Source organism: Saimiri boliviensis, chromosome 4, assembly GCF_048565385.1.
Source record: "Saimiri boliviensis isolate mSaiBol1 chromosome 4, mSaiBol1.pri, whole genome shotgun sequence".
NCBI lineage: Eukaryota > Metazoa > Chordata > Mammalia > Primates > Cebidae > Saimiri > Saimiri boliviensis.
The window spans coordinates 19,710,840-19,728,813 of record NC_133452.1 but is presented as its reverse complement, the minus strand read 5'-3'; positions in this window follow the sequence as shown (position 1 = coordinate 19,728,813).

The following is a 17,974-nucleotide window of genomic DNA, read 5'->3' as shown; positions in this document are numbered from 1 at the left end:
GCTACTGCATCAGCCTAATTTACCTAATGACATCTGTAATGACACTATTTCAAAATAAGTTCACATTCTGAGGCACTGGGGATTAAGACTTCAGCACATATTTGGGGGGCACAATTTAACACATAACAAGAAAGAATACAGAATCCAAGATTTCCTACACATATGTGTCCAGAGAACTTTCTTTTTGTTTTTTAAGGAGGGGGGTCTCCCTCTGTTGCCTTGGTTGGAGCGCAGTGGCCTCACCACGGTTCACTGCAACCTCAACCTCTTGGGCTCAAGCAATCCTCCCACCTCAGCCTCCCAAGTAGCTGTAACTACAGGCACACACCACCACGCCTGGCTAATTTTTAAAATTTTTTTGTAGAAACGGAGTCTGGCTATGTTGCCCGGGCTAGTCTCAAACTCCTGAGCTCCTCCAGCCTCAGCCTCCTAAAGCACTGGGATCACAGACATGAGCCATGGCACCAGGCCCCAGAGATCAAGGATAAAGAGATCAAAGAGAATGCTGTGGAACTACAGACCTGTGGAAGCTGTTGGTAAAAGGATGCCCTTGGCTCTCTGAAATCCTTGCTTACAGACCTCTCCTGTTCACCTTAAATATTACTGTCAACATCACTGCTTTGTCCTTCACACTGTGACACCGTTATTCTTCCATTTCAATTTCCTAGAAAGCCATGGAACTTGCTACTAGCAAGAGGAACTCCTGCCTTTTGAGTGAGGCTGCACGATTGACTTGCTTCTGCCATGCTCATGAACTTGCTCTCTCAAAAGGAAACCGGGACCCTCTCTAAGTGTGTGCCTGCCAACTTGTGGTGGGGTCTGTTTTTTTTAAAGCAAGAGAATATTTTGCCTCTGCCAAGGCTGACACGGCTTCAAAGTGCAAACCACCTCCCTGCAGCTGCTTTGCCCCTCCTGAACCCCCCTGGTTATGCTCTGGTCTTTCCTCTGGTGGTTGAGACTGGTCTATGTGCTGTTTCACCTCTTCTGTCCCTTCTACTTCTTGAGGTGTCTTTGACCCCGCTGACTACTCTAGGACATCACACTCTCTTTGTCCTTGCAGTCTACCTTAGTTTCTTCTGAAGCCATCTTTGCCTGGCCTTGGTTACTTAATGCAACCTGTACATGCCAACCTGTACATGTGCCTTCCCAATCAAGGAGACCAGTGGCTTTCAAACTTTTTTTTTACCAAGATCTACAATAAGAAGTTTTATTATTATTATTATTATTATTATTTGAGATGGAGTCTCCCTCTGTTACCCAGGCTGGAGTGCAGTGGTGCAATCTTGGCTCACTGCAATCTCCATCTCCTGGGTTCAAGCGATTCTTTTGCCTCAGCCTCCTGAGTAGCTGGGACTACAGGCATACCACCATGCCTGGCTAATTTTTGTATTTTTAGTAAAGACGAGGTTTCGCCATGTTGGCCAGGCTGGTCTTAAACTCCTGACTTTGGTGACCCACCTGCCTCAGCCTCCCAAAGTTCTGGGATTACAGGTAGGAGCCAGTGCACCCAGCCAAGAAGTTTGTTTTTAATCCTGAACAAATACACATACTCAGAAACATTTTTCACTACATTAAGAATCATGAAATAACTTTTACTGTTACAAAATGTGATGTACTCAATTTTCTATTATGTTCTAGTCCAGCCTATGCTAATTCATTAATAAATGTTTAAGGTCACAAACCATTTAATTTGATGACACTACCCATGACTGGGCTGCAACTTGCCTTCTGAAAAACAGTGACCTAGATGTAGACAGGAATTTCTTGAATAATCCTCCTGCTACTACTCTGATTTGTCCCAGTAGCAAGAGTGATCTTTTACAAACCTAAAGTAGATCAGGTCTCTCCAGGACTTAAGTCCTCCAGAGTCTTTCTTTCACTTAGCATGAAACCCAAACTCCTTCTTATAGCCCACAAGCTCCTATCTGGAAAGGCCCTTTTCCGACTTTGTTTCTACTGCACTCAACCTGAATCACCCCACTCCAGCCTCAGAGGCCTTCTCTGTTCCGCCAGTGCCTGCTAATCTTGACCAGTGACTTTGATGCTTTTTGCCATTCACTTCTCAGTCCCAAAGTCATCTCCTCAGAGAGGCCTTCCCTGATCACCCTCGCCATGTCTTATCACTGTTTATCAACTTACCCTTTCCCTGTTCCTCTTAGTACTTACTAGCTTCTGAAGGTATTTATTGATTTGCCTGCTTGTTTGCTTTCCAGCTGTCCCGCTAGGATGTAAGCTCCACAGGAGGGGACTGTCCTAGACTCTAAGGGGAAGATTATCAACTGCACAGGACTTTATCAAGCAGAGTTCTTGGGGGTCAACACTGCAGGAGGGGGACAGAGAAGCAGGAATGGGCAGAGGGAGACACTGGGCTGTGATGTCATCACCACAGATGCCGCAATTTAGCCTATAGGGAGTTCTGAAGTTGGGATCAACCTTCAGAACTGTCTAGATTTGGCTAGAGAGCCAGGCCTTTGGATCTCTTTGGTGACCAATAATTGCATGTGGGCTGCCCTAGAAAGAGGGAATGATGCTGAGCAAGACCCAATGTGTCTTCAGCTAGGTAACACCTAGTGGGGATGACAGCTGGACTAGTGAGTGGTAGCAGCACTCCTCGTCTGCAGATAGAGACCCCCTCACACCATCCGCCATGAGTTCCAAACCAGCCTTTTCACAACCATCACCCCAGCACGGCAGGCAGTGCCAGTGCTCCGTAGTTACCACTGTTTTGGTGGCTGTGGTTCTCCTGAAACTGCCTTTGGAAAGATTATGACAGTGAGAGAATCTGGCATGGCTGACTCCACCTTGCTTCTGGCCTCACAGGCTGGCTGTTGTCACTCGCCACTCATTCCTGGGTGTGGGCCAAGCTAACCTTGGGAAGCATTTAACTCTGAAGCAAGGATGATAATAGTCCCTCCCTAAGACTGACCCTTTCCTTAGTCAGGGCTGAAACCCCGACTAATGAGAGGCCATAAGATTAGGATTATGAGAGGGGCCCGCATTCTGCTGAAATGTAGGCATAGTTCTCTATACTCTCTTACTGTTTGGGAGACATGTGGCCAGAGGTCACAATATTTGTGACTTCCTCAATTGCTCTTGTAGATAATATCACTATTGTGGAACCTAAGATTGGTCTTTTGAGATGTTTTTAAACTTTTTCTATTCTGACAATTTACCAACTTCAACCAGACTCATAACCCGTGTCTCAACCAGTCCTATGGCTCAGTGAGAGTCAGACTCAGCACGAGAGGATCGTTTCCCACACTCATGTGATTTTATCCCCAGCCAATCAGCAGCACCATTCCCTGGACCCCTGCCTGACTGCCAAATTATTCATAAAAATCCTGGCTTCTGAGTTCTTGGGGAGGCTGTTGTGGGTAATAAACCCCATCTTCCACATGGCTAACCTCATGTCAATTTAACTCTTTCTTTACTGCAATACTGCCATCTCAGTGAATTGGTTTTCTCTGTGCAATGGTCAGGAAGACCCTGTCGGGAAATTACATCCTGACCTCCCCTCTCCTTTCAGTTTCCTGCTTAGGTTCTCATTACCAACCTCAAAGTCACTCTGCTCTGATAACTTGATTCTCTCTCTCGAATGAGATCCTATTCCCCTACTGCTTGCCAACTTTTAAAATCAAGATCAGACTCTCCCACCACCTTCTTTGGGCCACATAATAAAATTCCTTGTCCCTTACCCAAAGGCCAATAGTTCTTCATTCTCAACAGCCCAGTTCCTTGTGTTGCCAGAAGGCGCTGTTATTGCTCTAAGGGAAAAAGTAGTGCAGAGCATTTTGATAAAAATCCAGGTGGCTACCTGAGATTTGCTTTCATCAACATCTCATTGTCTCTGATGTTCAGTCATGATACTGTACTTTGGTAATATGATGACAGAGCCATATTTTCACGGTCTGTCCATGCTGGGCAGGTTTCTTCTGCTACCTGTAACACTTAGGTAAAATGAATAAAAGGAACGGGCAAGAAGGGGCTGGCCTCTTGTTTTATAGGCAAGGGACATCACTATTGGCCCAGCACTATTTTTGGGTTTTTTTGGGGGGAGGGTGGTAGTAAAGATATAAAAGAACTAAGAGGAACAGGCCTTGCCTTTAAGGAGTGTGCAATCTGGTTAAGAAGAACTCTTTTCTTTTTGCATATAGTAATAACATTACTTTCATAAAACTTGTTCTATGCACTTTATATATATGAACTCAGGTGCTCCTCACTGCAACCTTATGTGTTATTGCTCCATTTTACAGAGGAGGAAACTGAGGCACAAAGAAGTTAAGTAACTTGCTTAAATTCATACCACTGGGAAGTGGCAAATTCAAGACTAAAACCCAAGCAGCCTAACCCAGAGCATGCACTGCATTACATGACATTGTGTTTCTTTACTAATGATTGTAGACCCTTGAACACCACTACAGGAATTTTAATGTATTCAATAATATATATTTTTAACCTTTAAAATTTATAAAATGATGTATATTGACTGTCGAAAATATGAAAAATGTTGAACAATATAAATAGAAATGTTGAAAATCAAGGATGACTCAGACTCACCAGTATTAATATTTTGATACATGCCCTAAGTTGTTCTATGCACATTTCTAATACTCATATAGTACTTTAAAATTTAACATTGTGTTATAGGTTGTATATGAAATTTTAAAATGTAATGTTTTGTATCTAATGTTATTTTCAATTTAACATCAATTTACTTATATAATTTCCTGTTCATTTCTTCATATTATTAAATATTCCACAAAACAGATTTTTGCTTTATAACAGTTCATCACAATTTATTTAATCACCTTTCTAGCATTGCTGTTTATTGTTATTTTCAATTTTGTGCTATTATAAGTAGTGCTAAAATGAGCATTTTTATGCAAAGAGCTTCTTTTGCATCTCAGGTTCTTTTTTTGAGGTTTATTTCCAACAGATTTTTTTGTTATTGTTTAAAATTATCCTTCAAATGATACTTAATGAATATTGCCAATTTTCTTTTCACAAAAGCTATATCAACTTACACACCCCAGATGTGTATGAAATGAGAAAGAATATTTTATCTCACGCTTGCCAAACTTGACTACTACATTTTAATATAATTCTATGAGTCTAGCTGAGTTGGTGTACTGATTAGAGTGATTTAACACGGTATTTTGAACTTTTTTTAATTAAAAAAAATTTGGTTTAAGTTTTTTAAAAATAGTAGAGATATTGTCTCACTATGTTACCAAGGTTGGTCTCAAACTTCTAGGCTCAAGCGATCCTCCCACCTCAGCCTCTCTGGGAGCTGGGATATGCTACAGCTACACCTCTTTTAACAGACTCTTATTGACAAAGACTCTCTTCTTCACCACACTTGAGTCAGCTCCTTGGGGCCACCTTTTCATCTAAGTCCTGACCTTGGATTCTGCCCTTGGCCTACTTAGTCCAGTTTTAGCAAGAATCCTGCTGAGTCCGTTTATCTAAGATTCCCCCATCCTCAGTATCTGACCAAATTCCTCAAACTTCACTCTTGGTTTCCGATCATCTTTGATATCTGATTAAATTTATCTTCCCCACCCTTGACGTCTTATCACCCTGGCCTGCTTTCAGCAAGAATCCCCCTACCCTTGATGTATCCTCTTAGTAATTTTCCATCCACTGACCCCTCACCCTACTGCTTGACTGTAAATCTCCACTTGCCCTTTTTGTATTTGGAGTTGAGCCCAATCTCTCTCCCCTACAGCAAAACCCCCATTGCAATAGTACCTTGTGTGAGACAAAGTAGCAAACACAAGAAACCATGTTTGCTCATTTCTGCTTGCCCATATGATTTCAGAAAACCCCTGCCTCTGTGATGATGTGCAACTTTGAAGACAAAACAAGATAGAGCACATGGCCTCCCACGTCTTTTCCCTGAGTCACTGTATTCCTTAAAAGATAAATAATCCTAATCCTTGCCTCTTCCTACAAAAAAGATTAAGTCTGACAGTGTTAGTGATTGTGCCTCTATGATCTATAACCAGATGTACTCTTAGACCCAGACTTTGATGTAGTTCTGCGTTAATGTGACTTCTGAGCAAGTCTGATGTGATATTGCACACTGATACCCTGCCACCTGTATATAAGCAGTGGGCTGAAACACTGGTCTGATGTAGTCTAACGGGAATGCTCCTGGGCTATCAGCCTCAGTCTCTGTCCTCAAGACTTCTGGATAAAACTAAGTTCAATTATTTAAAACCTTGATTTTTTTGTTTGTTTAGTTGACACTTGAATAGTCTTCCTTACCACCCAAAAAATGTCACGATGAATTTTTCTTTAACATTGTAGACTACTGCAAGAGGACTGAAGATTGATAAACACTTTGGAAGCCTGCTTGATATTAACTTGTAAAGCTGAGTGTTTGCCTACCCTATGACCACATTTCCCCACCTAGGACACTCTTCTCAAGGCGTGCCAGGACCACCGCACCCACAGCGTGGGGCAGAAAGTTGTGCACTGTGCAATTTCAGGAGGGTGCCGTTTACATCACAGGTGTCTAGCGTATGAACATGGTGGTGATGCAAGATTTCTCTTGGCCCCTTTGCTGGACTCATAGAAGCATTGGCCCATCTACTCAGCCCACTGTACTAACCTCTTGTGGGAGGAAGCTTGTGAGTGAGTGCGGGATCCAGCCAACACTCCAGGCGCCGATACAGGAGCAAACTCCATGCAGGGCCCATGGCCAGACCAGCTGTGTCACCTTGAGGGGAATGTAGCAACACCCAGGTAAGGATGCCTGCAACCTTGAAGCCCAAGAGTGGGTGTTACAGTGCTCCTTTAACGCCAAACAGGAAGACGAGTTCTCAGTCTGGTCTGAGGATTTAATCTGTGTCTTGGCTTTTAGGCTTTAAACTGTCTTTGGCTTGGAGGTGGGGTTTCACCAGGGCCCTGCACCTATCTGCCTAGGCATTTGGCTGCCTTCTGTCACTCTCAGTGGCTCATCTTGGAGACATGCCAAGGCTGTTCATGTATGTAGTTTAACCCCTCTGATAGGGTATGGATGTGTGTCCCCTCCATATCTTATGTCGAAATGTGATCCCCAGTGTTAAAGATAGGGCCTATTGGGAGGTTTTGAATGGTGGGGAGGAATCCCTCCCTCATGAATGGCTCAGCATTATCTCCTTGGTGATGAGTGAGTTCTTGCTCAGTTAGTTCACATGAGATCTGGCTGTTTGTCAGTCTGGGACCTCCTCCTCTTTTCTCTTGCTTCTGCTCTCACCACGTGACATGGTGGCTTCCCCTTGCCTTCTGCCATGACTGCAAGCTTCCTGAGGCCCTCACCAGAAGCTAAGAAGGTGTTGGTTCCATGCTTCTCATACAGCCTGCAGAACTGTGAGACAATTAAACCTCTTTTATAAACTACCTAGTCTCAGATGTTTCTTTATACACAAGAACAGCCGAATATACTCTTCAGGTCTCAATTTCTTTCCTAAAACAAGGACAGTAAGAGTGTCCGCCATGGGGCTTGAGAGGGATTGTTACCACCTTTACCTCTGTTCCTCAGAGTTCAGATGTAGACCTGGGAGTTAGATAGATCAAGCAAAATCATTAATTTCATTACCAGGAAAACTCAGTTGAAGAATGCAGGTGGATTTGAGGGTAGAATCAGACTTCCTACTTCTACCTCCTCACAACTACCGCTGTCCTGTTCCATCTCTCTCACCCCAAATCCCACAACCAATTCTGCTCCAGTAGGCTTACTCCTGGGAGGAACAAATGATTTGTGCATTCGGATGGGCCTTGAGGAAATACAGAGAGTCCTGCAGGAGTCCTCTATGAAGCAGTGAGCAAGACGGTGTTGAGAGAGAGGCCTGGGAGTGGGTGGACGTCTCTTTCTAGGTCGGAATGTAAGGAGTGAGGGGGAAAATGCTTCTTGACATGTACCTTGTAGATCTGAAGTGAGTGTTAAATGTTGTCAAGTGAGTATCACAGTGCCCGACAGAGGAAATGCTTATGAAAACAGCAGCTATGATTTTGTAATTATCATTACAGTCGGCAAAGCCAAGCCAGCCAGTGTCTCCTTCAGTTGACTTTGCAAATCCCTGTTCTAAACCACTCCAACATGATTTAAAATGAAGATACAGGCCATCTGATTTTTTAAGTGTTTCAGTTCTTGTAGTGCATTTCATTATAATAATGGGTCTACTATATACTTCCTTCTTAATTTTTTGAGCAGAATTTCTAGAACAAGAATGCGAGAGTGAGTTTTTTTCCTTCCTTCTTTCTTTCTTTTCTTTTTTTATTTATTTTTTATTTATTTATTTTTTTTATTGCATTTTAGGTTTTGGGGTACATGTGATGAACATGCAAGATTGTTGCTTAGGTACACACATAGCAGTGTGGTTTGCTGCCTTCCGTCCCCTCATTGCAGCACTGTTTACAATAGCAAAGACCTGGAACCAACCCAAATGCCCAACGATGATAGACTGGATAGAGAAAATGTGGTACATATACACCATGGAATATTACGCAGCCATCAAAAACGATGAGTTCACGTCCTTTGTAGGGACATGGATGAACCTGGAAACCATCATTCTCAGCAAACTGACACAAGAGCAGAAAATCTTTCTTTTCTTTCTTCCTTCTTGAGTATGTTGATTTCCGATTTTAATAAAATTGCTTCTTGTGTTTTATCAGCAACAGTATTGTTGATTCAGTTTAAGATGGATTTTTTTTACATCACTGGCTTCTAAAGAAGTTTCTAAAAATCAGATTGGATGTGAAATATCAGATAACTTCTGGAAATCCTTGCAAATTATTATATAATTTAAAATTTTGACCAACAAATGTAATATATTACAGGTTGACCATTTCTATCCAAAATGCCTGTTACCAGAAATGTTCTAGAATTATCTTGGGGGTGGTTGAAAGATTTGCATTATAGATGAGCATAATAATTTGAAAATCTGAACTCTGAAATGCTCCAACGAGCATTCCCTTTGAGTGTCATATTGGTACTCAAAAAGTTTCAGATTTTGGAGCATTTCGAATTATGGATTTTCAAATTAGCAATTTTCAACCTGTAACAGGTTTCTTATTTAATGCTCCTGTATCTTTTGAGTAAACCTTATTTGACCATAGAAGATGTATTTTAAACATACTAATACATTTAAATGGTCAATTCTTTTTCTAAAACGTATGAGTAGGATTCATAAGTGAGATTGAATTTCTTTTTTTCTGGTCTGCTATCTCTGTTAACATTTTAAAATACTATAATACTAATTTTGCTCAATAAATTGAGAAGCTTTTCATGATTATAAATACTCTGAAACTTTTTATTTAGCCTGAGTAATATATTTGTTCTTTGAATCTTTAAAAAGTTCACCATTTGAGCTGGGATACTTTTTAAGCACATAAAATAATTTTATAATGTTTGTAATTTTTTAAACCATAGTCACTGATTTTTGGTCGGTTTTGGAACTTTGTTTTAGGGAAATTATCTCAGATTATCTGGGTGGCCCCAGTGTAATCAGGAGACAGCCTCGCCTCTTAGTTGATACCTTGATTTTGGACTTCTAGCCTCTAGAACTTTGAGAGAATAATACATTTCTGTTATTTAAAACTATCTAGACTGTGATACTTTGTTACAGCAGCCCTGGAAAACTAACATAATCGGGAATCTTCTTAAATGCCAACCAACAAATGTCTTTATTAAGAGACACCCTGTAGTCTCAGCTACTTGAAAGGCTGAAGTGGAAGGATTGCTTGAGCCCAAGAGTTTGAGGCTGCAGTGAGCTATGCTTGCACCACTGTACTCTAGCCTACAGAATGAGACCTGGTCTCCCTCTCTCTCTAAAAAACAACAACAACAACAACAACAACAACAACAAAAACCTATCTTGTTTTGCAAAAATTAAATCTCCATAGGAAGCGAATGTACTATTGATAACTGTTGCATAATATTGTTCTGGAACATGCCATTTTTCTATTTAAAAACTTTGTGACTAATATCACCGCAGAATTTCTATCCTCTTTTCTTGAATGCACGGCACGTTGTTTGTGGTTAAGCTTTTTTCATATAAAGAAATTGATTTCAAAAGATCATATAATATGGTGGATGGAGAATTACTATAATTTTTATTTTGTAGGCCTCTACCCAAGACCCAAGCAGCACTGTCTGGATATGGTTTGGATAAGAAAAAGAAACACTTAGAAAATCCCTCCAGCTCAAAATTAATGCTTTGATTGGAACAGAGACAGTCTCACTTGAAGAATTACAGTCCAGAACCACCTTCAACTTTCTGAGACCAGTATTTTCTTTCAAGCACTTTTTCCTGAGAGCTCTTTCTGTGAAGAGCCTTTCCCTGAACCCATCATGACTCCACTTAAATGCTCATCAGGTTAAACAGTACAGTAAGCCAGGGAAATCCAAAACCCTTTCCCAGGGAAAGTAAGGAGTAAGGCAATGGAAGGAAGGGAATCTGCGATTTGCTTGGAGAAGGTGGGCTATAACCTTTGATTCTCAGTCCATAGTCCTCTCTATCAGGACCATGGCACTTCCACCACCACCAATTTTTTTTTTTTTTTTTAGTTTTACTTTAAGTTCTGAGATACATGTGCAGAACGTACAGGTTTGTGACATAGGTATACATGTGCTATGGTGGTTTGCTGCACCCATCAACCCGTCATCTAGGCTTTTTTCTTTTTTTTTTTTTCCTTCTTTATTTATGTCTTCTTTTTTTTTTCTTCTCGTCATCTATATTTTAAGCCTCACACACATTAGGTATTTGTCCTAATGCTCTCCCTTCCCTTGCTCTCCACACCCGACAGGCCCCGGTGTGTGATGTTCCCCTACCTGTGTCAATGTGTTCTCATTGTTCAACTCCCACTTGGGAGTGAGAACATGTGGTGTTTGGTTTTCTGTTCTTCTGTTTGCTGAGAATGATGATTTCCAGCTTCATCTATGTCCCTGCAAAGGACACGAATTCATTTTTGTTTATGGCTGCGTAGTATTCCATGGCACTATCACTAAATTTTATGCAACAGTTCCTCTTCCCAGTCCCACAGTTTTCTTTCCAAACAAGAACCCGTTAGCTTTCATTTGAACTGCTATGATGGTTCTTTGACTCCCATTCTTGGCCTCAGCTTTTAATTGGCCCCTGATTTTGTGACCAGATTATTTTAACTTAAAATAGTTTTAAAAACATCACTTCCATTCTTTACTGAAGCTTTGAAAATCTGTTTACTGGGAGTTAATTATGTGCAAGACATTGTACACATTTCTGTTGTTTTAAGCCATAAAGGCTACAGTATTTGTCACAGCAGCTCCAGCAAGCTAATGCAAGCAGGCATCTTCTTAAATGCCAAGCAGCTAATGCCTTTATCAAGAGCCATCTTGTTTTGCAAAAATCATGTCCCAATAATTTATTCTTAGAGGAAAAATAGGAGTGAGAAATAATTACTAGCTCTGATGATTTTTCTGATAATTTTTTTATTTGCAGAAAAACCAAATGCTGTTTTACTAAGACACCATGTAAGAACAATTTTCAATAAATGTTTGATCTTAAGAATAGTTTGCTTTTCTGGATGGTGTAGTGGCTTGGGCTTGGAGAATCTGAATTTGGAATAAAGTAGGGAATGTGAGAAAAAGCCTTTCCTGTAGCCCAGTGACTCACAAACTTTAGCCAGCATCAGAATCACTGGAGGGCTGCGGAAACACAGATTGCAGGGTCACGGTCTTAGAGTTTCTGATTCAGTAAGCCTGGAGTGGGGCCTGGGAATCTGCATTTTATCAAGTTCCCAGTGTTCCCAATGCTCTAATCCAAGACCACACTCTGAGGACACTCTGACTCACTCAGTGTGCCTGGGCCAAGGTAGATAGTTCTTCATTTGCTTTTCTTTTCAGGGCAGTGGATTTTCTTATAAGGTACCTCACCCTGAGAATTCATTGGAGGTAATGTAGATAAAGGGTTAATACAGTGCTGGCACACAGTAGGTAATACATGATGAATGTCAGCATCATAAACCCTCTGAGCAATTGGCTATATGATAAATACTCTTGGCAGGTTGCTATCAGTGAGCATGAGGCCAATTAAGTTTTAAAGCATTTTGTGAGTTCCTTATGTTTTTCCAGCTTCACATCGGAACACAGAGAAGACCATGGAGTACAACACAGACACATCCTATCTCAAGTCTTCAACTTGAACTTGTTAAATGAACACTTGATTTAAATGCGTGATTTAAATGCTTGGCAAACAGTTAACAGTTTGCTTGTGTGAACGGGTAGAACAGTTAACTCACTCAATGCCCCAAGAATTCTCTTTCATGGGAAGTTCTCTTTCAAACACATTTGACTTCTTTGGCAAACAGACATGTAGGATATTAGAAAAACAAGAAGGAAAATGAACACAGGACTCATTAGAGTTAACGTCAGCATTGAGAGTTAAAAATAACCTGTGTGTCTTGGGGAAATGCATCTTCTAGAATAGTGCTATTCAAAATGTGGTCTGCAGATGGGCTGGAACATGACTCTTGGCTACCAGTCCCCAGATGAGGTAAGAAGCATGTACTAGAATGTAAATTCAGGGAAACCAACCACATCACTACACGCACTGTTTAGTTCCCCTGGCCTTTTTTTGGGGGTGGGGACAAGAATTTCCTGAGGAAGGAAGTTGCATTGATTACATTCTGGCATAAGTTCCTTTTTGGACCGGCACCTTGAGCTGTTCCAGAAGAGAATGAGTTCATCAAGACTTCCTAAAAGCTATGAATCCTCCACGGACCCTTTCCCCGCTTAGCCTGAATCAGGGACCCTGTGTATGTGCAATTCTATTGTCAACCCACTGTTTAACAGAGAGGCTCTCTAAAAAACAATAACGTTTACTTAGGGATTAGGGAATTGCAAGGTGTTATGCATGCCATGATAAGCTATATTCATATTCCAGGAGGTATGGGAAAATAATTTCTTTCTTTGATTATTATTAGTATTTTTTAATTTTAATTTTTAATTTATTTTTTCTCTTACCTCCCCGAATATGAATATAGCTTATTATAGCATGCATATTTTGTTTTGAGATAAAATAACTATCTCAACATTTTGAGATAATTATCCTTGGCTACAAGGACCAATAATAAGAATGACGCCGGTTCGAGCTTGGACAGGTGGTTGCTGGGCAGATTTCCTTCCAGAGGTATATTTTTGTGTGTAAGGTTGTGATGGTCTTTGTGTGAGATTTTGGTTTTTGCAATCTTTTGGGAGAGTTCTGACACCTGCTGCAGCATGGAGGAACCTCGAGGCCATTACGCTAAGTGAAAGAAGCTGGTGACAAAAGGACCAATGCTGTGTAGTTCCACGTGATACGAGGTGCCTGGAGTCATCAAATTCACAGAGACAGAAAGCCATCGGAGGTGACCTGGGGCTGGGGGAGGGTGAATGGGGTTATTTTTTTAATGGGTCTGGAGTTTCTGATGGCATAGTGAAGAAGGTTTGGAATTAGTGGTGAATGTTGCACAACATTGTGAAGGTAACTGTAATGCCACCAACTGTAACCTTACCAGTGGTTAAATGATAACTTTTTTTAAAATAATTTTTTTATTTTATTTTAGGTTTGGGGGTACATGTGAAGAACATGCAAGATTGTTGCATAGGTACACACGTGGCAGTGTGATTTGCTGCCTTCCTCCCCTTCACCTATATCTGGCATTTCTCCCCATGCTATCTCTCCCCAGCTCCCCACCCCATAATGGTAACTTTTATGCTATATGTAGTTTACCACAATAAAATGCACAAAAAGTACACATTGATATAGACATCTACTGTGTACCCTAAAACATTTTCAAAATAATTCAAAAATAATTAAGTGCATGCTAGTTTGAAAAAATAAAATAATATACATACACACATACAAGGCAAAAGTGAGAGCCTGAGATAGACAACAACCCTACTTCCCTTCCCCCAGTCTCCAAAAACACAGGGGAACAAATATCCTAAGAGACTTAGGAACTACTCCCAAGGGTCAGGGAGATTGGTTGCTGGTGGACAAGCCAGAAGGGTCCTGTGATCGGACTTTGGAGGATGCAGAGGTGGTGGGGGACAGAACGTGTCTGGGTGTGGGTGCAGCCTGCAGGCTGCCTGTTGCCTAAGACCACCAGGACTAGACCCTCCCGTGGGACCCACCAAGATGGGGCCACACCAAGACCTGCCTCTCTCTCTTCCAATGCCAGGACACCCTGTGGGCACCCAGGGAAATGGAAGGGCAAGAAAGAGAATGCTATTTGTATTAAAATAGAAGGGATAAAATTGTCCTTTATTTATTTATTTGAGACAGTGTCTTAGTTTGTTCTCAGGTAGTATGAGACTGAGTAATTTATGGGGAAGTACAACTGGGTAATTTATTGGGAATTACTTGAGACTGGGTAATTTATGGGGAAGTGCAACACATTTAAACCACCAGATCTCATGAGAGCTCACTCATGATGATGAGAACAGCCTGGGGGAAACTGCCCCCATGATCAAATTGTCTCCCACTAGGTCTCTCCCTGACACATAGGGATTACAGTTCCAGATGAGATTTAGGTGGTTGCACAGAGCCACACCATATGAGACAGGATCTTGCTCTATCACTCAGGCTGGGGTGCAGTGATGCCATCACAGCTTACTGTAGCCTCAGACACTTGAGCTCGAGTGATCGTCTCACTTAGCTCCTGAGTAGCCATGGGCCACCATGCATGGCTAATTTTAATTTGTTTGTTTGTTTGTAGAGATAAGGTCTTGCTATGTTGACAGGCTGGTCTCAAACTCCTGGCCTCAAGTGTTCCTCCTGCCTCAGCCTCCCAACTCACTGGGATTATAGACATGAGCCACTGTGCCTAGCCAAAATTGTCTTGATAGCAAAATTATATTTTCCGTCATCAGTGGAAATTAAATGATTAAACCAGACAACCACTCTGAAGTGAGTAATGAAACATGACCTGTGTGAAAGTGTCTCAAACCGTCTTCCACTGCATCCACCCTCACCACTCCCTTTTCCTAACTTAATGAGGAAAACGTGTTGGGAAAACAAGCTAACCAGGATGCTTTAGAGCTACTCAGAGGAGAGAGGTAGTTGGGCCTTCTACAAGTCAGCAGTCTGGAAAGTAGAAAAGTTCCTTTTTAAAGTTTTCCTTTCTTGTTAAAGAATAAGTGTGATAATAACTTTGTGAAGCCCTATCCTGTGTAGCTGTTAGACATGCCATGCTGATAGGCACGTAGTATATTCTATGTCCTTGTACTTTAACGAAAATATATGTGCTGGATGTGCTCACAGGCATGTCCCAGATCTCCATTGCTTTTAGCTGTTTAGAAAAGTTTTAAGTTGTTAGCCAATCAGGTTTTAGTTTAGATTGTGAGGTCTGGCTCCAGCCAATGGAGATCAGACACAGCAGTAAGGACGATCCCAAATGTGCATGGGAAAAATTTATGTTTTTCCTTTGTTCATTGTACTCTCGTGGCAAGATGGCTAGTGAGGGTGCCCTTCCTGCAGTCCAGGAAGTAAAAGTTGCATTGCTGAAAGATCCTTCGTCTTAGTGCTAATTTTTCTTGGTGGCACTGAGCATCTATTGCCAACAACAGGTGTGACAGCTCACTCTGCCCCAGCCACAGCTCTGCTTCTAAAGTAAAATCAAATGGAACCCCTGACATTAGCAGAGGCCTTTACCATCAAACTTGGTGATGACCAATGAGGCATTTTCTATCTGACTTGACCGTGAAAGAGAGGCCTGGCCATAGAGAGGGAGCTGGATATGGAGAACTGGGGATCTAGCTCAGGTCAGTGTTGTGGGAATCCACAACAAGAAGGAGGCAGGGTTGGTATCCAGGAGTGAGAATCTTTGGAAGGCTGTGTTTCACTGACTATGCAGGTGATTTGGAATAAAAAGCAGTGTGGGCACCAGAGCTCTGGAGCTGTGTACCTCCTGGCCTCACCATGACCTGCCCCACCCTTCTCCACTACCTGTTCCTGTCACCCTTTGCACCCTGGTAGCAGCTGCCAATTCTTTTCTTCTATGCTACACACATTTTTACACCTCTTTTCTGTATTCCTTCTAAGCTAAGCTGGAGCCGCCGGATGCCAACCTCCTGTATCTGTGCAAGAAACCTGCACCTCCCATTTCCATTCCCCAACCAGGCCAGTGTGGCACCAGCAGGGCTCTGGCCAAAGACTCTGGCTTGCTATGAAGAAGTGAATAACAAGGGAGCCATCCCAGGGGGTTACACACAGAGGCTATTTCTGCCCATGCATCAGACACTGACCCTAAGCCTATTTGTACTTCATTTTCTTCATTTGAAAAATGAGGCTACTGATGGGATCTATTGCACAGGGTTGTTGTGAGGCATGTATGAGTTTATATGTGTAAGTGCTAAGCAGAGGACCTGGTACCACATGGTGTGCTCTTGATGTGTCCCTAATTCTCAATCTGTCACTGTTCCCTCCCCACATTCCATTTAGGGTGAAGAAAAAATTTACCAGCATGACCTCCAGAGACCTGCCTCATCTGTCACTTTCCTACTTCTCTGGATCCCTGCGCCCACTTTTTATGCCCTCCTGAAATGCTCCTGTCAGTCCTCTCCACAGGTACCTGCTCCTTCCAAGCATAGGCCTTTGCCCACACCACACCCTCTGCCTGGAAGGCTATCTCTTCCCCCATGACTGATTCTCACTCACAGGTCTGACCTCAACTCAGCCATTGCTTTCTCTGGGAAGCCTCTGATTTCACCAACTTGGCTCAGTCACCCTCCAGCCAGCTCCCTAACAGCTCTTAGGGAAGTTGCAATGAGGTGTTGGTATGTGAGATTCAATCCGCTTGTCTCCCTGTGGCTCCGGGCTCAATCAAGGTATGTGCAGCCCCTGCTGCCCTGTCTGTTCTATGTCTGGCCCCTAATGTAATGCCTTTTGCATGGATCCCCCAAAAAATATATGTTGAATGAATGAGTGAGGAAATGCATGCTCACTTTGCTTTTCTTCTGTATCTCGAACCAAGCAAATGAGAGCAAGAATCTTTTCTTCCCCATTGCAAGTCACCAAACGTGATGGAAAGCCTCCCTCTAGCATGGCTTTCCTTAAGTTTCTGCTCCCTTGGTTCTCTTAATGGCTTCGGAATCCCCTACAGACTCACTCTGCTGGGCACGTGGTGTGAAACTCAAGAGACTCAGGCAATACCCAATTAGCCAGCCAGCCGCTGCACGCCACAAGTGTTGGTAGTCCCTTCTGAGATGGGGGTGCCTCCTGTACTTCATCCATCAGTATGCTATAACCAATTTCCACCGCCCTAGTTTTCCTGGGCTTAATCCTGTTCCTGGCATGGATATGAATTGTGCTTTCGTAATTACAGGCACAGAGGATCTTTCTGATCCTTTGAAGGTAAGGAGACACGTGGGCTGAAAACGAGCCAGGCCTGGCTCCTCCTAGGAGCTTTCAGAGGGCAAAATGCAGCCAATCGGCCAAGACCCCCTGTCCATCCACACATTTATCCAGGCACTTGCCACCCATGGCCCCTCAGCTTGTCTTGCCCCTGGGCTGTGAGGTGCTGCTGCCTCTCAGGACTTGCTTCTCTCTGCACGTTTGTTCTGCTCTTCTCTTGCTATGGAGTGGTTTCTTCATTCTGGTTTTTAGTGGGATGTAAAGAGAAGCTGGGCCCCAACACAGGCTCTGCCATCTTCAGGTGCCTGGTGTTAGTTGTGGGGTTGGATCACATGGACTGGGCATGTCCCCTCTGCCACCCTTTCAGCAGGCACAGGGGAGGGCACTTTCCTGTACAAAAGTTGTCGGCCCGGCAGGCAGCACCATCGAATTCAATGGTCTGTGGAGCCCAATGCTTCCACAATAAACTTTACTTCTAACCTTTTACAGAGTTCTCTGGAGTTAGAGAACCAGTATGACATACATTTTAAAAAACAGCTGTCTATCACAAAAAGGAGTATTACAATACATAATAAAATAAAACCATCAAAATGGCTGTTGAAATAAATAACATA